The sequence below is a fragment of the Dendrobates tinctorius genome, unplaced genomic scaffold (genome assembly GCF_039654945.1).
Source record: "Dendrobates tinctorius isolate UK_male_01 unplaced genomic scaffold, ASM3965494v1 ptg000065l, whole genome shotgun sequence".
Classification (NCBI taxonomy): Eukaryota; Metazoa; Chordata; class Amphibia; order Anura; family Dendrobatidae; genus Dendrobates; species Dendrobates tinctorius.
The window spans coordinates 10,273,323-10,297,288 of record NW_027361733.1 but is presented as its reverse complement, the minus strand read 5'-3'; the positions used below and the strand labels follow the sequence as shown (position 1 = coordinate 10,297,288).

Below are 23,966 nucleotides of genomic sequence, written 5' to 3'. Positions count from 1 at the left end.
GAAAATGACCTCCGTTTTGTCATAGGACATCACGTTTTCTGACAATTTACAGTTGTGGCCAAAAGTATTGACACCCCTGCAATTTTGTCAGATAATACTCAGTTTCTTCCTGAAAATGATTGCAATCACAAATTCTTTGGTATTATTATCTTCATTTAGTTTGTCTTAAATGAAAAAACACAAAAGAGAATGAAGCAAAAAGCAAAACATTGATCATTTCACACAAAACTCCAAAAATGGGCCAGACAAAAGTATTGGCACCCTCAGCCTAATACTTGGTTGCACAACCTTTCGCCAAAATAACTGTGACCAACCGCTTCCGGTAACCGTCGATGAGTTTCTTACAATGCTCTGCTGGAATTTTAGACCATTCTTCTTTGGCAAACTGCTCCAGGTCCCTGATATTAAAAGGGTGCCTTCTCCAAACTGCCATTTTTAGATCTCTCCACAGGTGTTCTATGGGATTCAGGTCTGGACTCATTGCTGTCCACCTTAGAAGTCTCCAGTGCTTTCTCTCAAACCATTTTCTAGTGCTTTTTGAAGTGTGTTTTGGGTCATTGTCCTGCTGGAAGACCCATGACCTCTGAGGGAGACCCAGCTTTCTCACACTGGGCCCTACATTATGCTGCAAAATTTGTTGGTAGTCTTCAGACTTCATAATGCCATGCACACGGTCAAGCAGTCCAGTGCCAGAGGCAGCAAAGCAACCACAAAACATCAGGGAACCTCCGCCAAGTTTGACTGTAGGGACTGTGTTTTTTTCTTTGAATGCCTCTTTTTTTCTCCTGTAAACTCTATGTTGATGCCTTTGCCCAAAAAGCTCTACTTTTGTCTCATCTGACCAGACAACATTCTTCCAAAACGTTTTAGGCTTTTTCAGGTAAGTTTTGGCAAACTCCAGCCTGGCTTTTTTATGTCTCGGGGTAAGAAGTGGGGTCTTCCTGGGTCTCCTACCATACAGTCCCTTTTCATTCAGACGCCAACGGATAGTACGGGTTGACACTGCTGTACCCTCGGACTGTAGGGCAGCTTGAACTTGTTTGGATGTTAGTCGCGGTTCTTTATCCAACATCCGCACCATCTTGCATTGAAATCTCTTGTCAATTTTTCTTTTCCATCCACATCTAGGGAGGTTAGCCACAGTGCCATGGGCTTTAAACTTTTTGATGACACTGCGCACGGTAGACACAGGAACATTCAGGTCTTTGGAGATGGACTTGTAGCCTTGAGATTGCCCATGATTCCTCACAATTTGGTTTCTCAAGTCCTCAGACAGTTCTTTGGTCTTCTTTCTTTTCTCCATGCTCAATGTGGTACACACAAGGACACAGGACAGAGGTTGAGTCAACTTTAATCCATGTCAACTGGCTGCAAGTGTGATTTAAGTTATTGCCAACACCTGTTAGGTGCCACAGGTAAGTTACAGGTGCTGTTAGTTACACAAATTAGAGAAGCATCACATGACTTTTCGAACAGTGCCAATACTTTTGTCCACCCTCTTTTTTATGTTTGGTGTGGAATTATATCCAATTTGGCTTTAGGACAATTCTTTTTGTGTTTTTTTCATTTAAGACAAATTAAATGAAGATAATAATAACAAAGAATTTGTGTTTGCAATAATTTTCAGAAAAAAACTGAGTATTAAATTGCAGGGGTGTCAATACTTTTGGCCACAACTGTAAGTAACTATGTTAAATAAGACAATGCCTCAAAATTAATGAAAATAGACTCATAAAATTAATTTTTTATTACAAATGTTTCATGAAAATCTTTTTTTTAACTGCAATGAACTCACTAACACACACTAAAATCGATTCTTCTCTGTGAGGCTTCTCTTGGTACATTAACGCTTGTGAGTAGCATCTGTAATGTCTCTCTGAAGCATCCAACAGTAGTCTGCCATCATTGTAATGCTCCATCTTCCCTGGTATCTTCTTTCCATCTCTTTAATGTCCTGGTGGAATTGTTCACCTTGCTCTTCACTCACAGCTCCCAAATTTTCTGGAAAGTTGTCAAGGTGGGAATGGGGGAAATGCACTTTCAAACTCATCAGGCAACCTAAAGCTTAAAATACTTACAGCATTCGTCTGACGTTTTTTTTGTAGTCAGGGTCTTTGTTATTGCCTAAACATTTCTCTACGACCTCTTTAAATGCAATCCACCCTTCCTTTTGAGGATGCGTCATGGTATTGATAAACTCTTGATCAGCTATAAGCCTTCTAATGTCTTGTCCGACGAACACACCTTCCTTCAATTTTGCCTCCGAGAGGCCTGGAAACTTGGTGACCAAGTATTTGAAGCATTCTCCATCTTTTGGAAGTGATTTTACAAATTGCTTCATCAATCCCAATTTGATGTGGAGAGGTGGTAGAAGAACTTTATGGGGAGGAACCAAAGTTTCTCGGAGGACATTTTTTTCACCAACTGTGAGCAGCCTCGGCTGCCAATTCTTCTTGGTCCAGTGATTTTATCGGTCTCGACTGTCCCATAGACAGAGAAAACAAGGGTATTTGGTATACCCAGCTTGTTGCCCGAGCAGCCTGCACAAGACTTTCAAATCCCCGCACACTTGCCAACCATGGTCTTCATATTTAAGTTTACAAAGAACCAGTTCCAAGTTCTTGTAGGTTTCCTTGAGGTGTACGGAATGACCTACAGGGATGGAAGCATAAAAACCGCCATTGTGGAGTAAAACTGCTTTGAAACTTCTTTTTGAAGAATCTATAAAAAGACGCCATTGCGCTGAATCATATTGGATTTTGAATTGACCCATCAAACCTTTGACATCGATGCGATAAACCAACTTATCTTCCTGGGCAAAGTAAGGAACGAACTCGTCTTCACGATGTCTGAACCATAAAAAAGATACAATTTTGGTCTTGTATCATCATTAAAGTCAGAACTTGATTCATCATCTGGTTCAGGTATGACTCCACCTTCATCAGAGCTAGTTATCTCTTCCAAGGTAGCAGGGGCCTTGGGTACTGGTATATCTGTGCCATGGGGGATGGGACGAATTGCTGAGTGAATATTGGGGTATGAAATGGAATGCTTCCATTTTGAATTATACCCTTTCACATCGCATGAACAAAAGTAACAATCGTCACTATGGTTCCTTTGCTCTCGCCATACCATAGGAATCCCATAACAGAAAGCTTTTTTCTTACCCTTGAACCAATTTCGGAGGTCCTCAACACACCGTTTACACACTTTATGAGGCGCCCAAGTTTTATCTTGATCGCCAAGCTTTAGTCCGAAATATGCGAAGTATGATTTTTTCACAAAGTCTGTAATATTCAGCTGTTGCTTCAACACTGTATATTCACCACAAATGTAACAGAAACTGTCAGGCAAATTAATACACTTCTGCTGAGCCATAATGCTAATTTTGGGAAACACGGTTGAATATGACGAGCTAACACGAACTGAGATTAAAAAGTGTGAACAGGCGAGAACCAAGATAAAACAATTGAAACAAGTCCGGGCATGTCAGAGCCCGCTCGTTCAGCTTGCAACAGGTTGATGCTGGTTTCATTAGCTCACTCTGCAAGTTCTTTTCTTTGAAAGTTATATTTCTTTGGCATTGTATATCTTCAATGCATTGATGTGAATTAATTAATAGTAATTTTGACTTTCAAAACCCTAAGATAAAAAAAAAGAAAAATTTATTAAATTTGAAGAGAATTTTGCATTTTGTGGCAAATTCTAACGTCCAGGATTTTTTTCAATATTTTTTTCGTTTTCAGCACACCAAAATACATGGAAATTAGATGAAAATAATTAAACAGCTTTTTAGGCGCAGACCTGTGTTACAACTTGACAACGACATCTCATGCTGTTCACAAGCCGAGTCTATATGGCAACTCAGCTGATCCTATAAGTTTTCTATGAGATTCAGGTCTGAAGAAAGTGCAGGCCACTTAATTTGATGTGCCCTAGTCTGCAGCAGCCATTTCCTAATGATGCAACCTTGATGTGCTGGAGCATTGTCGGCCATGAAGATGAAATTAGGCATGTGTTTTTCATGCAGAGGCAGAATGACTGGATAATGTTGTGCAAGTAGTAGGGGCTTGTCACTGTACCATTCACAAAATGTAGGCCAGTTCTGTATTGACTAGACACACCTGCACACACTGTAACACCACCACCACCAAAGACTCTTCTGATGACAAGAGTAGCTGATGCAATACCGCTCTCCTTGATGTCTCCAGCTTCGTTGATGGCCATCATTTCTGCACAATGTGAATCGACTATCATCAGTGAACAACAGCACTGAGACCCACTGGTCCCTCATCCAGCATAGACACTCCCTGGCCTATACAAGATGATAACCACTGTGTCTGGCGGTGTGGTCACGAGTCCTTGCAGGTCATTTAGCATGCAGAGCATGCTGATGTAAACAGCTTCAAATAGTCTGACACGACACTTGGGTGCCTCTCACCTTCCTTAAATGTGCCTGGAGTTGTTTTGGCATTCATCATCCAATTCTGAAGGGCATTGTTCACTTTTCTGCCTTTCTGTCACTCCTCCATTCTCTCTGTATCACAGTGGCTCAGTGGTTAGCACTGCAGCCTTGCAGCACCAGAGTCCGGGATTCAAATCCCACCAAGAACAACATCTGCAAGTTTGTATGTTCTCCCTGTGTTTGCATGGGTTTTCTTCGGGTTCTCTGGTTTTTCTATTCCACACTCCAAAGACATACTGATAGGGAATCTAGATTGTGAGCCCCAATGGGGACAATGCCATAATATCTGTAAAGCGCTGTGGAATTAATGGCGCTGTGTGAGATAAATAAATAAATCTCTGTTGCAACCTGCTGATGACGGCCTGTGACACTAAGCTCAGTGGCCTCTTCCCTCTGAGAACATCCTGCTGGAAGCTTCGCAATGAACAGTTGGGTATGTGTACTCAAAAGTTTAGAAATGGTCACATTAAGTTTACCTGAAAAGGTTAGAGTGCATTTTAGCAGAGGCGTATCTAGGCTTTCTGGCACCCAAGGCAAGAATCTGGTTCAGCGCCCCCCCCAAGTACATATGCGACTTGCACAATTAGTCATGTACCTGTACCCACAGCTGCTCTCCCTAATCCTCTCAATGTTCAGTAAAAACTGAAAGCAGGAAGAGAAGCTCGTTTTCACAGGACCATACCTATGAATATCGAATATGAGTGAAGTGTCCATGTGATGACACTGGAACCTGCAGAGCTGAATCCTGACATCGCAGCTTCTGAATTCTCACAACTAATGCATTGCACACATTTAGGATTCTCCCTTGTCGATATACAGTCATGTCTGCACAAATATGTGATTTATATACTTCTGGCCACATTCCAACTAGACGTGCCCGGCCTCGCTCTGTTCATTTTCATTGAGTAAGGCCACACATGTCTAGTCAGCATGTGACAGCATGTATGTAAATTACCGGCACGAGAGAATCCTGACAATGTTCAGTGAGCACTGTGAGAATTTAGAAGTCTGCAGTCACAAGGAATAACTGCAGAATCAGCATATACCTGCACAACCCCTTTAATGTTCCTAACAAATAAAAACATGAGAATAAGTCAGTATCACAAATAATATATACATCTAGGTACCTTATAGATGATGTCGTCTCTGGAGTCGGTCTACTTTTCTTCTTCTTGTCCAGACCCCATTATGAGTTTTCTCACCCACATCTCGTCTCTGCAGACGTCCATCTTCTCCGGTCTTCTGCAGCAAATCTCCACACGATGCCCTTAAGGATAGAAGTGTCATTAAAATGCTCCTGAATAAAAATATCTGCAATATACTGTTGCCTCACACTATTCCCCTCCCTCCTCATACTATCTCCTCTAACATCCCTCCTGTTCACCATATTGTCTCCTCATATATTTACCCCCTCACTCTCTATACTGTCTGCTTACACATACCCAACTCCCCATACTGTGTCTGCACACATCCCATCACCCTCACTCCCCATACTGTGTCCACATACATTAACCCGTTCGCTCCCCATACTGTCTGCACCCATCCCCCATACTGTTTCCTCATACATACTCTTCATTTTGTGTCCTCAAATCTCCCCACACACATTAAATCCCCCATCCCCACTCCAAATCCCCCATCCCCAATCCCTCACACACATTAAATAACCCCCATCCCCACTCCAAATCCCCCCACATTAAATCCCCCATCCCCACTCCAAATCCCCCATCCCCAATCCCTCACACACATTAAATAACCCCCCATCCCCACTCCAAATCCCCCCACATTAAATAACCCCCATCCCCACTCCAAATCCCTCACACACATTAAATAACCCCATCCCCACTCCAAATCCCTCCACATTAAATAACCCCCATTCCTACTCCAAATCCCTCACACATTAAGTATCCCCCATCCCCACTCATTAACCTCCCCACACACATTAACCCCCATCCCCACTCATTAACCCCCCCACACATTAACCCCCATCCCCATTCATTAACCCCCCACACATTAACCCCCATCCCCACTCATTAACCCCCCACACATTAACCCCCATCCCCACTCATTAACCCCCATCATTAACCCCCCCACACATTAACCCCATCCCCACTCATTAACCCCATCCCCACTCATTAACCACTCACACATTAACCCCCCATCCCCATTCATTAACCCCCATCCCCACTCATTAACCGCCCACACATTAACCCCCATCCCCATTATCCCCCTTCCCCACATTAACCCCCCACTCATTAACCCCCTTCCTCACATTAACACCCCCCTATCTCCCATCTTCGGTGTCTTCAGCTCCACAGTGGAGCACTTACCACCAGCGCTGAGCGTTCGCTCTGGGCGCCGGAGAGTGACGTCAGCAGCATGATCACATGATATGTCACGCTGCTGACGTCGCTCTGACCCGGCGGTCAGAGCTTCAATTGTACTGGCATCTGTATAGACGCCAGTAAATTGTTCCCTGGGAGCCAGTATGCGCACCTTCTCTGCGCCAGCTGTCAGCTTGACAGCTGACACAGAGAACTGCCAACTCTCAGGCCCGGGGGGCGGCAGAAAGCAGCCACCAGGGAGGACACTGCGGACCGCTGCATTAGGCGGCCCGAGTGCGCCCCCTGCTGGCTGCGCCCGGGGAAAATGCCCCGGCTGCCCCCCCCTAGATACACCCCTGCATTCTAGGATCCTCTTGAAATTTTACGCGAAAGCCAAATATCTCTAATTTTTTGTGAATAGTGTATGCTAATATGGATAGTGCTTCTAAGCTGGTACCTTATCTCCATTTTACTAAAATGTAGGATGACATTTGTGGCTACCGCTCTGGTGGTCATGCAGACTAAGCAACCCCATTTTTTAAATAGGGAGGTTCATTGATCATACCTCTCTGATCAGACATCAATGTCTATGATTCATGTCATTAATGTCTATATGTAAGAATGCTTTAACTTCCAATACATATCTGGTAATCCATAATAATTTATAATATTTATAATTTATTTAATGCTGCGAAAAAAGAATTTTAGTTCTGAGATATACATATAGTTCAGAGGCGTATGTCTGGCTGCAATTAGATCTGCTTTTATCTTGTCATCCTGACTGATCCACATGACGTGAGAATGTCAACATATTATCTATTATACTACTATTCCTGACAGCTTTGTAGGGAAGGTCCAAGCACAGTTTGTTGCTAGCAGTAATTACACATTTCTGCATTTGTCGGTGTGTAGGAGTGGGCGAGAGGATAGATCCAGGCAAAAGGGATGGAGAAAATGTAATATTTCTTAATAGCCGAAGAATCGGAAGTTCTTATAGAGAATAGCCCCATTTGTTTACCAGTAAGAGGCCACTGAGGTCCACAAGGGCTGCAAGATCATTCATAAGTATATATCCAAGGAATATTGATATGTACATCTATACTCATACCTAATAACGTATAGATCCACTCATAGCATCAAAACAGTTTTGATCAATGACAGCATGGAGATGAAAACAGCTATGAACAGGTCTGGACTGGTAATTTGTCCAAACAGGCAGATTCCTGGTGTGACAAAACAACACCACTAGGGGGAATAGGGTAACCATACCCTGTGGGTCACAAACCCAATTAGATAAGGACACTCCAAAATATATCAATATATACAAAACCAGAAAAAAGATTTTTTGGAGAAAACAGACCAAAAGAGTAATCAAAAGTATATATTTATTAAATACAAATGTTACAGTAGTACTGTAGTTACAAGTACCAACAAGATCAAAAGACAAAAAGACACAAGAGATCAGGTAGAGACTAAATGCTGTGTCCACATTATGGCAAGCAATCTTTATATAAAGTGCATGGTGAAAAATATCAAGGGGTAAACCCTGGACTAGAAAAAAATAATATTGCTAAGTAGCAAGTAAAGAAGTGTCAATACACATATATATTGGTCCAGTAAATCCCCTATTTATAGTGCGTACCCATATTGTGCTGTAAAGGACACACGCTTCACTACCCCAATGCGCGTTTCACGTTCGCTTCTTCAGGGTGCGGTGTTCTGTTGTGTGTGAGGCTCACTCTTTTATGTAAATCAAGAGCCGCGGAGATACCATCACATGTTTCTCAACGCAAGCAATGACTAGCCAGGTCTTTCACCAGGAAGGAACAACCACGGGAAGGGCAGTCTCCAATGAAGGAAACCACCTATGCCAAAACATGGTATCCATCCACAGACAGCTGTTTCGGGGTATTGCCCCTCATCAGTGTGGAGTAGGAAACTGGCTAGTAGGAGCAATGCCTAGTAAAAGACTGTGAAAAATGAGGATGAATGAACTCATGGAGATCAACATCCAACACTGCGGAGACACCATCACATGTTTCTCAACGCAGTGATGCTAGAGCATTGCCCCCATCCCTTATGGGAAATATGCAAAAACATGTAAATCAAGAGCCGTGGAGACACCATCACATGTTTCTCAGCGCAAGCCATGACTAGCCAGGTCTTTCACCGGGAAGGAACAACCACGGGAAGGGCAGTCTCCAATGAAGGAAACCACCTATGCCAAAACATGGTATCCATCCACAGACAGCTGTTTCGGGGTATTGCCCCTCATCAGTGTGGAGTAGGAAACTGGCTAGTAGGAGCAATGCCTAGTAAAAGACTGTGAAAAATGAGGATGAATGAACTCATGGAGATCAACATCCAACACTGCGGAGACACCATCACATGTTTCTCAACGCAGTGATGCTAGAGCATTGCCCCCATCCCTTATGGGAAATATGCAAAAACATGTAAATCAAGAGCCGTGGAGACACCATCACATGTTTCTCAGCGCAAGCCATGACTAGCCAGGTCTTTCACCGGGAAGGAACAACCACGGGAAGGGCAGTCTCCAATGAAGGAAACCACCTATGCCAAAACATGGTATCCATCCACAGACAGCTGTTTCGGGGTATTGCCACTCATCAGTGTGGAGTAGGAAACTGGCTAGTAGGAGCAATGCCTAGTAAAAGACTGTGAAAAATGAGGATGAATGAACTCATGGAGATCAACATCCAACACTGCGGAGACACCATCACATGTTTCTCAACGCAGTGATGCTAGAGCATTGCCCCCATCCCTTATGGGAAATATGCAAAAACATGTAAATCAAGAGCCGTGGAGACACCATCACATGTTTCTCAGCGCAAGCCATGACTAGCCAGGTCTTTCACCGGGAAGGAACAACCACGGGAAGGGCAGTCTCCAATGAAGGAAACCACCTATGCCAAAACATGGTATCCATCCACAGACAGCTGTTTCGGGGTATTGCCCCTCATCAGTGTGGAGTAGGAAACTGGCTAGTAGGAGCAATGCCTAGTAAAAGACTGTGAAAAATGAGGATGAATGAACTCATGGAGATCAACATCCAACACTGCGGAGACACCATCACATGTTTCTCAACGCAGTGATGCTAGAGCATTGCCCCCATCCCTTATGGGAAATATGCAAAAACATGTAAATCAAGAGCCGTGGAGACACCATCACATGTTTCTCAGCGCAAGCCATGACTAGCCAGGTCTTTCACCGGGAAGGAACAACCACGGGAAGGGCAGTCTCCAATGAAGGAAACCACCTATGCCAAAACATGGTATCCATCCACAGACAGCTGTTTCGGGGTATTGCCACTCATCAGTGTGGAGTAGGAAACTGGCTAGTAGGAGCAATGCCTAGTAAAAGACTGTGAAAAATGAGGATGAATGAACTCATGGAGATCAACATCCAACACTGCGGAGACACCATCACATGTTTCTCAACGCAGTGATGCTAGAGCATTGCCCCCATCCCTTATGGCAAATATGCAAAAACATGCAAAACACAAGCCGCGGAGACACCATCACATGTTTCTCAACGCACATTCATCCTCATTGCTCACTCTTTTATATCACAGCTAAATTATGTCTCCAAGTATTGGCGCATGTGTCCAATAGTGCACGCCGAGTAGTATTCATTTCCATTTTCCCATTAGGGTTAAGTTTGGGGCTAGGGTTGGGTTTAGAGGTAGTTTTAGGATTGAGGCTTGGGTTAGACCTAGGGTTAGTGTTGGGGTTAGAGCTAGGGTTAGGGCTATGGTTGCGGTTAGAGCTAGGGTTGGGGCTAGGGTTAGGGTTGTGTTGGGGTTACGATTGTGGTGTTGGGGTTTTGGTTGTGTTGGGGTTAGGGTTGTGTTGGGGTTAGGGGGGAATTGGGGATACGGTTGGGGTGTTGAGGTTAGGGTGGTGTTGGAGTTGGGGTAAGGGTTGTGGGTAGGGTTAGGGTTGGGACTAGGGTTGGGATTAGGGTTAGGGTTGGGATTAGGTTCAGGGAAAGGGCTGTGTTAGAATTGAGGGATTTACACTGTTTAGGTGCCACCATTGATTCCAGCCAATTTTGGGTTCAAAAAGTGAAAAAGTGCTCCCTCCCTTCTGAGCCCTGCCATGCGCTCAAAGAGTGGCTTTCCCCCACATATGAGGTATCGGCGTACTCAGGAGAAATTGCGCAACAAATTTTGTTGTCCATTTTCTCTTGCTACTCTTGTGAAAACAAAAAAGTTTGGGTCTGAACTAAATTTTTTGTGAAAAAGTAAAATATCCATTTTTTCCTTCCACATTGCTTTAGTTCTCGTGAAGCACCTGAAGGGTTAATAAACTTCTTGAATGTGGTTTTGAGCACCTTGAGGGGTGCAGTTTTTAGAATTGTGTCACTTTTGGGTATCTTCTGTCATATTGACCCACCAAACTCACTTCAAATGTGAAGTAGTCCCTAAAAAAAATGGTTTAGTAAATTTTGTTGGAGAAATCGCTGATAGACTTTTAACCCTTACAACATCGTAACAAAAAAATTATGTTTCCAAAATTGTGCTGATGTAAAGTAGACATGTGGGAAATGTTATTTATTAACCATTTTGTGCGATATGACTCTCTGATTTAAAGGCAAAAAAATAAAATTTGGAAAATGCCAAATTTTCCAAATTCTTGCAAAATTTCCATTTTTTTCAAAAATAAATGAAAGTCATATCAAAGAAATTTTACCACTAAAATGGAGTACACTATGTCACAAAAAAACAGTGTCAGAATCAGTGGGATCCATTGAAGTGCCAGTGGTCAGAATTGTATAAATTGGCTTGGTCATTAAGTACAAAATTGGCTCTGTCACTAAGAGGTTAAATGGAGTGAAAACATCAACATGAAAATTTGGCTTTCAGTACCATCTTTATGCTGATGACAAGAAACTATACATGTAATCCCCTGACCTTACCCCCCCATACTACAGAACGCCAGTGTCTGTCCGCAGTCTCCAACATCATGTCCGCTCTCTATCTGAAACTCAACTTTTCAAAAACTGAACTTCTTCTACCGTCATCTACTACCTCCCTAAATCTGACATTTCCCTCTCCGTGGGTGGCACCATAATAACACCCCAGCACCAGGTGTGCTGTCTTGGTGTTATGTTTGACACCAATCTCTCCTTCACATACCATATACAGTACAATCTCTTGCCCGCTCTTGCCGCTTACACCTAAAGAACATCTCTTGAATCCGCCCTTTTCTCACCATGGAAACAACAAAAACCCTCACTGTCGCATTGATCCACTTCCGCCTGGAATACTGCAGCGCTTTATGAATTGGACTCCATGTTACTCGACTTTCCCCTCTCCAGTCAATACTTAATGCAGCAGCCAGGGTCATCCATCTGGCTAATTGGTACTCGGACGCATCCGCTCTTCGCCAGTCCTTACACTGGCTGCCCATTCATTATAAGATCCAATTCAAAGTACTTGTTCTCACCCACAAAGCTCTCCACAGTGCAGCACCCCCCTACATCTCCTCCCTTATTTCTGTCTGTCGGCTCTGCAAATGGCTTTTGACTAACCTCGGCACTAATCCGTACCTCCCACTCTCGACTCCAAGACCTCTCCCGCGCTGCGCCAATCCTCTGGAATGCTCTACCACAAGAAATTAGGACTATTCACAATTTGCATAGTTTTAGGCGCTCCCTCAAAACGCATTTGTTCAGAGAGGCCTATCACGTTCACTAATCACTAGTCATTTTATGTGTAAGTGTGCGTGTGTAGCCCATTCACCAGCTCCATATATCCCTCACTCCCTCAAGATGGCTGAACCATCATTGCAGATACACCATTGTAAATACACACCAGTACTCTGCATCTCCCCCACCTCAGTGTAGATTGTAAGCTCTCACGAGCAGGGTCGTCTTACTGTGCTTTAATTATTGTATGGTTAACGTTCTGTTAGGGTCGGCGGAACGCACCAGATATAAATAATAGGGGGTGCGTTCGCCGCCCGGGGTCCACCGTGCGGTAGGTGACAAGACCGCTGCTGAGTAATGGCGAATGCACCAAAAGGTGAAGTACTGCGCTCGGGTTAACGTCACCCGAACGCTAAGAGCGGCTCTGTTCACACACAGAGTCGCAACACAAAAGACTTATGAGGACGCTGGCCCTGTTCACTTCACAGGCTAACCAGCGAGTGACGTTGCAAATGCAGACGCCAAGGACGCTACTACTGCAGCGCGGCAATTACTATGGCCGCTGAACGACGGCGCCGGAATGACCGAGCACCGTCGGACGCTAGTGTGCAGTGCAGGAGGCACAGTGGCGTGTAGCTTGCCACAATCTGGAGCTGACTACCCAACAATCTGTCACCATTCGTAATAACCGAGGGAAGGGGTTTCAAATAAGTCAGCCACCAGTCCATGCATCCATCACCATACACACACAGCATAATATGCTACACTAGCGCATGGCCGAGCCGCCATGCGGGCTTTTTATAGCCATGCGCTTCTGGGACCTTCCAGTACTATAGGAAGGACCAATCAGATCCGACATAGGACCTGCACATGTGACCCCTGCTCTCCACTGAGAAGACAAGTTGCGGGCATGCCCAGTAGCACGGCACGAGGACTTAGCCTCCGGAGCAGTTCCCTGCAAAGCAGGTTGCGCCACCATTGCTGCACCAGAGGTGGCAGCAACATCCAGGCTCACAGAACAAGTCTGAGGGAAATGCCTGGTTCGCCGAGAATGCTGAGCAGGAGTCTGAGCGGTCGGAGGAGAATGGGAGACCGCAGGATGTCTGGCTCTGGATTCCCGCTGTGCAGTGCTAGGAATCCGACGCCTTACATTACCCCCCCTCCTAGGGCCCCCTCCCCTCTGAGCACCACCGCGATCAGGAGCGGTGCATGAATGTTTTCCACCGGCTCCCAGGTCCGAGCCTCGGGACCATGACCCTTCCAGTCCACCAAATAAAATTTTTTGCCACGGACAAACCTGCGCCCCACGATGGCGTTAACCTCAAACTCGTCAGACGATAAGTCTGATGATCCGGCAGATGGCTCGGAAAACCGGGCCATGTGAACTGGTTTGAGGAGGGACACATGGAACACGTCCGAGATGGCCAAATGTGGAGGAAGAGCCAGGCGGTAGACCACCGAGCTAAGTCGCTCAAGGACCTTGAATGGTCCAATGTATCGTGGCGCGAACTTGGGCGACTCAATCCGCAGTTTAATGTTTCGGGTGGAGAGCCATACCATGTCGCCAGGGGAGAAGCTTGGAGCCGGACGCCGGTGTGCGTCAGCGGAGATCCTCATTCTCTCCTTGGAAGCTCGGATAGCATCCTGGGTGCGATCCTAAATGTCACGTGCCTCCACCGCCCAGTCTGCCACCCTGGAGTCGGTGGAAGACACGGGCATGGGCACAGGGACGCGCGGATGCTGACCGTAATTTAGGAGGAATGGGGTTTGACCGGTGGAGTCGGCCACAGCATTGTTCAATGCGAACTCTGCCCACGGCAGCAAGGATGCCCAGTCGTCCTGTCTGGCTGAGACAAAATGTCGAAGATATGTTATCAGGGTCTGATTGGCTCTACCAACCCATTCGTCTCGGGATGATAGGCCGAGGAGAGATTCAGCTCAATGCTGAGTAGAGAACAGAGCTCTCTCCAAAAACGGGACGCAAACTGAGGGCCACGGTCACTGACAATCTTGTCCGGCATGCCATGCAGGCGGAAAACATTCTTGATGAACAAGACTGCCAGGCCCCGCGCTGAAGGTAACCGGGAGAGAGGTACCAAGTGCACCATCTTAGAGAAATGGTCGGTGACAACCCAAATGACCGTGCTGCCGCTGGACTTGGGTAGCCCCACCACAAAGTCCATACCGACCATCTCCCAGGGCCTGTCTGCTATCGGCAGAGGAAAAAGAAGCCCAGCGGGCCGCTGCCGAGAGGACCTATTCCGGGCGCAAGAGACGCACGCCTCAATATAGTCCTTGACGTCACGGGCCATATGTGGCCACCAGTACGTCCTCGCCAAAAGCTCAGAGGTCCGTTTTGTCCCAAAATGTCCACCCACTCTGGACGAATGGGCCCAAGAGAGGACCTCCGGTCGCAGACGGGCAGGGACAAATGTCTTGCCCGGAGGTACTGACTCAAGGGCAACCGGAGCCACAGTCCTCAGGCTCTCAGATGGGACGATCAGCCGAGGCTCCTCCTCCTCTTCCTCCGACGAAACCACGGAGCGGGAGAGAGCATCGGCCCGGACGTTCTTCTCCCCGAAGAGAAAGTGGAGGGTGAAATGGAACCGGGAAAAGAACAAAGACCATCTGGCCTGGCGAGAGTTTAGCCGCTGGGCTGTTTGTAAATATACCAAGTTTTTGTGGTCGGTGAACACCTGGAAAGGGTGGCGAGCCCCCTCCAGGAGGTGTCTCCACTCCGAGAAGGCCAACTTCATCGCTAGCAACTCCCTGTCCCCGATGGCATAATTCCTCTCCGCCGGTGTGAAGGTCTTGGAGAAAAAGAAGCATGGATGCTTCCGACCTTGCGTGTCCTTCTGGAACAGGACTGCTCCAGCACCGACGGAAGAGGCATCCACTTCCAGAATGAAGGGCTTGTCTACATCGGGGCGATGTAGAATGGGAGCACTAGCGAAATGGGACTTAATGGTGGAGAAGGCCTTGGAGACCGGTTCCGACCACAACTTGGGATTTGCACCCCTCTTGGTGAGGGCTACCAAGGGTGCTACCAAAGTCGAGAAGTGGGGAATGAATTGGCGATAATAGTTTATGAACCCCATAAAGCGCTGCACCGCTTTGAGAGAATGAGGTTCCTGCCAATCCATCACCGCCTGTAGCTTGGCAGGATCCATGGCCAATCCCTGGGCGGAGATGAAATAGCCCAGGAAAGGCAAGGACTCCTGCTCAAACACACACTTCTCCAACTTGGCATAGAGGAAGTTCGCCCGCAGGCGATCGAAGACTTTGCAAACCTCTCTCCGGTGGGAGTCAATATCTGGAGAGTAGATGAGAATATCATCCAGATAGACTACAACCGAGGTGGTAAGCATATCCCGGAAGATATCGTTTACAAAGTCTTGGAAGACGGCCGGGGCATTGCAGAGGCCGAAGGGCATCACCAGGTATTCATAGTGCCCGTCTCTGGTGTTAAATGCCGTCTTCCATTCATCCCCATCACGGATGCGAATCAGGTTGTAAGCCCCCCGCAGATCAAGTTTGGTAAATACCCTCGCTCCTCGTAGCCTATCAAACAGTTCTGATATCAGGGGCAGTGGATACTTGTTCTTAACGGTGATGGCGTTAAGACCCCTGTAATCAATGCAAGGACGTAGTTCCCCACTCTTCTTCTGGACGAAGAAGAATCCCGCCCCCGCTGGTGACACTGACTTCCTAATGAATCCTCTTGCCAGATTCTCCCTGATATATTGAGACATGACCTCAGTCTCTGGGAGAGATAGGGGATAGACTCGACCCCGGGGTGGCTCAGCACCAGGCAAGAGGTCAATAGGACAGTCATAGGGGCGATGCGGTGGAAGGGTCTCCGCCGCCTTTTAGGAGAACACGTCTGCATACTGTCGATAGTGTTTGGGGAGCGAGGAGAGATCAGCGGGAACCTCAGTGGAGGCAACCTGAACGCACTCCCTCAGACATCTACCCTCACATGATTTACTCCACCCAATAATCCTCCCTGAGGACCACTCTATATGGGGGGAGTGATACCGCAGCCAGGGAACCCCTAGAAGTACTTGGTCAATACCCTCGGGCATGACGAGGAGGGATATCATCTCCTGATGAGACGGGGCCACTGACAGTACTAAGGGAACGGTCTGGTGAGTTATCTGTGAGGGTAGGGTAGTGCCGTTCACCACTCTGACGGTGACTGGTGTAGACATCATAACCAGGGGTATAGCGTGCCGTTGGGCGAAGGCTGACGACATAAAATTGCCCTCTGCCCCGGAATCCACGCAAACCTCCACCGCCAGAGTGGAAGAATCAAACCCAAGAGTCCCCTTAAAGGACAGCTTGGAGGAAAACGTCGCTGACTCTAGTGCGCCGCCTCCTACGGCCACTAGGCGCGAGCGTTCTCCCTGCTGCTGTGGGCACCGGTTGGCACGGTGACCGGACTGCCGACAAATATGACTGCTCACAGGAGCTCGAGCGGACCGGAGCCTAGATCCCTCACGGGAAGCCCCCTGACGTTCGGACGCCCGATCGGAAGATTCCAGAGGTTTAGAAAAACAAGGTGCCAACCTAAACCTCTGCCTACACTGGTCCCGCTCCAACCCTCGCTCGGTAAAGCGAAGATCTATTCGGGTGGAGACAGTGATAAGCTCCTCCAGTGTAGCGGGAATCTCCCTGGTGGCCAGAGCGTCCTTCACATGGCCAGCCAAACCTCTCCAGAATGCCGGAATGAGGACCTTATCTGGCCACTCTAATTCTGAGGCCAGCGTCCGGAACTGGATGGCGAAGTGACTGACCATGGACGAGCCCTGTGATAATGCCAGCAGCCGGAGCGCGGTGTCATGGGTGACTCGTGGTCCCAGGAAGACCTGTTTCAGCGTGTCTAAGAACCGCGAGACACACTGCACCACATGATCACCACGCTCCCACAGCGGTGTGGCCCACTCCAAAGCCCTGCCCGACAGAAGGGAAATGATAAATCCCACTTTAGCCCGCTCAGAGGGGAATCGGGCGGCCAGCAGCTCCAACTGTATAGAGCACTGGCTTACGAAACCCCTACAAGCAGCACTATCACCCGAGAACTTTTCGGGCAGCGGGAGGTGGGACAAAGTCGGGACAGGGAAGGCTGTGGTCACACGGGAGGCAGCCTCTGTGGCTGCCTGAACAGCGACTGCAGTAACATCCGCAGCTGAGGCTGAACGCTCGAGAGCCGCCAACCTGCCCTGCAGCTGCCGGATGTACTGCAGCAGTCGCTGTTCATCCGCCATTACTAGCCAGACCCTGTCGCTAGTGTAATGTTAGGGTCGGCGGAACGCACCAGATATAAATAATAGGGGGTGCGTTCGCCGCCCGGGGTCCACCGTGCGGTAGGAGACAAGACCGCTGCTGAGTAATGGCGAATGCACCAAAAGGTGAAGTACTGCGCTCGGGTTAACGTCACCCGAACGCTAAGAGCGGCTCTGTTCACACACAGAGTCGCAACACAAAAGACTTATGAGGACGCTGGCCCTGTTCACTTCACAGGCTAACCAGCGAGTGACGTTGCAAACGCAGACGCCAAGGACGCTACTACTGCAGCGCGGCAATTACTATGGCCGCTGAACGACGGCGCCGGAATGACCGAGCACCGTCGGACGCTAGTGTGCAGTGCAGGAGGCACAGTGGCGTGTAGCTTGCCACAATCTGGAGCTGACTACCCAACAATCTGTCACCATTCGTAATAACCGAGGGAAGGGGTTTCAAATAAGTCAGCCACCAGTCCATGCATCCATCACCATACACACACAGCATAATATGCTACACTAGCGCATGGCCGAGCCGCCATGCGGGCTTTTTATAGCCATGCGCTTCCGGGACCTTCCAGTACTATAGGAAGGACCAATCAGATCCGACATAGGACCTGCACATGTGACCCCTGCTCTCCACTGAGAAGACAAGTTGCGGGCATGCCCAGTAGCACGGCACGAGGACTTAGCCTCCGGAGCAGTTCCCTGCAAAGCAGGTTGCGCCACCATTGCTGCACCAGAGGTGGCAGCAACATCCAGGTTCACAGAACAAGTCTGAGGGAAATGCCTGGTTCGCTGAGAATGCTGAGCAGGAGTCTGAGCGGTCGGAGGAGAATGGGAGACCGCAGGATGTCTGCCTCTGGATTCCCGCTGTGCAGTGCTAGGAATCCGACACCTAACACGTTCTTCCTTATGACTTGTATTTTGAAACTGTTAAACTGTAAAGCGCTGCGGAATATGTTGGCGCTATATAAATAAAGATTAATGTTATTATGAAAACAATATAAGGCTATGTGCACAGGGAGTCTTTATACTGAGTTTTCAGAGCAGAAACCAAGTGGAAACTTCAAATTTTTGAGATGCTTTGAAATTTGGAACAGGATTTAGAGAGTTTCCACTGAATCATCTTTGCACACAAGACATTGGCACAGACTTCGGGAAAGGAATGATGACTGTTTTCCTGAAGCAGCTCCTTCACCAGTTTTGCTGTTGCTTTTGCAACAGCTCTGCCTCCAGCACCTTTTCTCTTATATCTTTATTAATAGAGCAGACCACTTCCAAGTCAAGATGCCTCAAGAATTAACTTGTTGCTTCTTTTAAACATTCCAGGGCACACAAATCCTGAAACGGTTAAAAGGAAGCGAAGTGCCGGGTCCGGAACTGCTGGGGCCGCAACTGCTGTTGCTAGCGGAAATGCATTTGCAGCCGAAGCGAGCCGGTAACCTGGGTGAAGGGATGCGTGCCCAGAGTCAGTAACCTAAAAGGGGCTGTGCGGGAACGGAGGGCAGATTCCCGCCAGAATGATGAGCAGGTGCGGATCGCAGCTGCAGTGAGGAGAGTGATAGGCCGCAGCGTGCAGAGACAGGGCGACAGCGTGAAAGACTCACCCATACCGGCAGGTGAGCAGGGCAGCGTGCGTTGGACAAAGCATCGCGGTACGGACGTCCGGGTGTCGGCTGACATCCAGGGAGGAGTACACCTGGCAGAACATTGCAGAGCAGCCATTCGGGACACGCGCCGAGTGGAACCTTGCAGAAAGGTTGATTCTATCGCTCCACAGTTACATGAACTAGGGGCTCAGCGGGCAAAACTGGAGACTGCCCGCTGCCGCCAGAAGCAGGACCATGTGTTGGGCGGAGACGTCCGAAGACGCTGCACGACCACCTTCAATATTCTACTACCCACGGGACCTTAAGAGAGTGATGGGCTGCGGAGCCATGATAAGTGAACTGTTATCACAAGACTGTCTAGCTTAACAACCGTTATTCAGTTTCATTTTTGTACTCCTTTTCCCTGTTATCTCCCTGGGAGGAGTTTATTGCTGTTGGATAATTAAATATAGTTAATCCCTGCTCTGCAGCATTTATGTTACTGCATCCCAGCACCTGCATATTACATACCCTCATATAGCAATAGTGAATGGCTGATACAGAGTGAGAACTTCATATACTCCTATTAGCTACAAGGAGACATGTAAAAGCTGTACATGATTTATTTTACAGTGGGTTTAATCTAGTGGTTATGACCACTGTATCCAAACCTAACAAAATCAGATTTTTGCTGCTTCCCTGCTCACATAAAAACAAGTGAAGGTAGGAGATGTCAGAGGAGGCAGCCAGAATCAGCGTTTACTTTTCTATAGCAACCAGAAGCCATCAACCCACGCATTTACTTCTGGTAATTGCAAGGCAGGGAACACAGATGATTATATTTAATAGGTCTGTCACTGGCATCCACTGAAACGCTTATAAAAAACATTGACTGCTTGTTCTCTACCATTCAGAGTCGAAACCAATAAATTCTTTTCTCCAGGTGAATGTGAACTGCTCCCAATCAACCCAAAATAACCAGACCCCATAATCTAAATCTGTGTTCCTGATCGATAACTTCACCAAATGCAGGTTTTTTAGTAGGAGAAGGAAAAATTATCCAGTTCCCTGTCCAAGGACGTTTTTAAAATGTAAGTTTAGTTATTTTCCAAAATAAAGAACTTACATCGTAAATATGGCCTTGGACCAGAAGCTGGATAATTTTTTCTTCTTCATTCACTGTACAACATGCATTGGTGTCAATCGTGGGCTTCCATACTGATTGAACTGACGGGAGGATGAACTGGTTTCCCTTCTTTTTTCTTCTCCTAGATTTTTTCTGTACATGTGATTAATATGCCACAAGAAGGTTTTACCCTCTCCTATTCACCTCTTCAGTAGTGATTCTGGCTTCCGCTGAAAGGGGTTGTCCACTACTGGGAAACCCTCTATTAATGACCCCATGGTACATACATTGAAAAAAAATCTAAACTTACCATTTTGGACCAGCATCTCTACTTTGCTCTTAGTCTATTTTCTCCAGAAGATCTCCAAACATAAATAAGATCATGTGACCGCTGCAGACAATCAGCAGCAGTTGATTGGCTGCAGATTTCATATTGCCGGCTACTGAGATGGAATTGTGAAAGGTGCAGACAATCAGCAGCCACTGATTGGCTGCAGTGGTCTTGTGACATTATTTACGTCGGGAGACTTTCATGGAAAACAGGAGTGGTAGAAGAGTATGATGCCAGTTTTGGAGGTTAGGAAAGATTTGTATTAATTTATGGCAGCACTTTTCAATTTTCTAGTTTATGCAGCACTCTGGGACCATTATTATACAGTGGACAACCTTGATTAAGACTTTAGTAAAGCTATGTGCACGTGGTATCTGCCGTTTTCCCAGGCAAAGCTGCTTCTGGACAACTCTGGCGGATGATTTCCCAAAGTTACTGCACTGGTCATAGTTACGCTAATTTCACATTAGCGTTTTTTTGCGCAGCGCATCGTGCAAAATAGAAATGCATGCAAAAACGCATCATGCGTTTTTGCATGCGTTTGCATTTTTTATGCGCATTCGTTCTCTAGGGGTTAAAACCAGTGTCTACACATATTTATGCCAAAAACGCATGCGCACGAAAACGCAGACGAACACATGTCCATGCGCACGCCTGCATTCCCATAGACTGTAATGCGTTATTTTGTCGCATTTCGTGCGCAAGCATGTGCATGCGTTTTTTTTACACCTTTCAGCGGACCCAAAAATGCAACAAGTTGCGTCTTGCGCGCCTAGGCGCACACGACGAAAAAACGCATGCGCACAAAAACACATACGATCACGTGCAAACGCAAGACCATGCGCACGCCATGTTAAACATAGGTACGCATGACACATGCGCATGGACGCGCACAATGCGCTGCGCAAAAAATGCTAATGTGAAACCAGCATTACCTGCCCTGAAGTGGCGACATAAGATGGAACATGTGCACAGCAATGCTATTTTGACATTTTGTGGGGCACTTTTGGAGCTCTTTGTGAGGTGGGTTTTAGGAGTGACGGCCACTAGTGTCTCCCTTCTAAATTGCTGCCCACTGCCTACTATCAGGCATAATCGGTTTTTAGCAACAGACACGATGACAAATTTTAGGACTTTGCCTCTGCTCCTGCTCTCCTGTCTGTCAAACTGCATAAAAACTTAACAGGCAGGTGAGCGTTCACTTCAGGGCAGGTAACTAGGTAAGTCATTGAGTAATAGCAGAAGCAATGAATGCTTGCAAATGAAGAAAAGGAAGTTTCGACACCTACAGTGCTGGCAAAATAGTAATAAAGAGGAACTGCCCATTCAAAAAGAGTGGATTGCAAATTATAATATCAGGCAGCTTCTGAGACTTATTTGACTGACATATTGCATGAAAAACATGTTTTAACTGGGTTTGGGGGAAGAGGAAGGTAGACCATGCTTCCCTACAAGTTTTGTGTGAAAAATGGTGAGGACTTAATAACAAAGTTGGAGAAGTTTTCATTATACAACTATAATATTTTTATCTGAGAGAACGATGATGAGAGCACTGCTCTCCTGTATCACAAGTGATAAACATTCTACTGTATTTTTTTTTGTTAACCTGAAAATGACCAGATAACAAATTTATGGCTTGTGATCGCTGTGAGTTTACGGAGCAACTTGTATCAGACACTGGCTGTATGATCTCAATCAGGTTTGTTTGCCGTGAATACACTGCGATGTTTTGGAGAAAAACATACTTTAAAGGCCTTTGGGGCCTTTTTTTGGCTGCACTGGAGACTAGATGGATACCCAGCTGCTCCCCATTGCCTACTGCCCTGTAATGACAAGTCTCTGCCTGAGTGTGTATATAGGGAGAGACATGTCAATCGAGAGCAGTGGGCAGGAGTTGCTGTCAGGGACCGTCCCTTCTGACTAATCTGCAAAGCAGCTCAGTCCCCAGTGGCTTTTAAAGTATGTTTTTCTTTGAAATGCCACAGCATTTCAGGATCAAACATTCCTGGCTGAGATCATACAGCGAGTGCCCTATACATGCTGCCCGTAAATCGGGCGCATCGTATCAACTGTCAGGTTCACTTTAAATGCTAGAAAGAAAAATATAGGCAAAAAGTAAGCATGGCTTTTCTTTTTTGTTGCTGCTCTCCTAACAAAAAATCGATATAAAAGCATTCGAAACATGAAATAAATGCCAAAATGGTAAATATAAAAATGTAAGCTTAGCATGTAAAAACCACATCCCCACACAGCACTATTGATGGAAAAATAAAAAGTTGCAGATCTCAGAAAATGGTGACACAAACCAATTTTTTTCTTAGAAAGTTTTAAAAATGTTTTAACCACTAATATATATATTTATTTAAAAAAAAAAAAAAAAACCCTCATAAGCGTATTACTGTCTCGTACTGACCTGAGGAACCACACTGCCAGGTCATTTTAATGCGTAATGTATACCTTAAAAGGAAAAACTCCCCCCTCAATAAAAAAAAAACATTTGCCTCTTTTGCCGGAGTCACACTACCATAGAATACGGATGAGTGCTATGCGAGAAAACATCGCATAGCACTTGTGCCAGTGTTAATCTACGGAGCAGTGCACATCACTGTATTTTTTCTCGAGCATATTCTTTGTGCGTTTAAAATCGACAGAGTCTTGCCAATGCAAGCCTATGGGTGCGAGAAAAAAAATCGGACACCACATGCGATTGCTGTCCGATGTTTACGCACCGGTGTCCTTTGAAAAACCGGCAATTCATGTGCGGTGTACAGTAAAATCACACTGACAGGTTAGAATAGATAGAATATATATATGCATATAGAATACATAGATATATACATGTCAGTGACACACACACACATATATGTGTATATATTGCATAGATAGATAGATTAAAAGGCGTCAAATCATTTGCCGAGTACAGTATAATCAGAGTGACAGGTTAGAATAGAATAGATATATACACATAGAATAGATGTGTGTGTGTATATATATATATACACACCGTATGTGTATATATTGTGGTGCAGTGACCGCTGTGTCCGCTAGGGGGCGCTGTGTGGGTGTCCCAGGACAGCAGTATAAGCATTTCCATTACCCTGATAGGTATAGGATACTGAAAGATCATAATGATCAGCAGAGGTACTGCTGAGTAGTACGTTCCGTTACAATGTGTCAAG

At 46.4% G+C, this 23,966-nt stretch overlaps 1 long non-coding RNA gene across 2 annotated transcripts in view; it reads right to left on the bottom strand.

Annotated features, from left to right (window-relative positions):
* LOC141094930 (uncharacterized) overlaps window positions 1-20,794 on the bottom strand; it is a 78,949-nt gene extending 58,155 nt beyond the window's left edge. Inside the window, exon 1 of one of the 2 annotated variants that reach the window (XR_012233203.1) lies at window positions 20,767-20,794. This is a non-coding gene — a long non-coding RNA (uncharacterized lncRNA). Of the gene's footprint in view, window positions 1-5,592; window positions 5,728-20,766 lie in introns of those variants that run through there. The other variant, XR_012233204.1, reaches the window with a different exon arrangement.
* Between the last annotated feature and the right edge of the window lie 3,172 nt (window positions 20,795-23,966).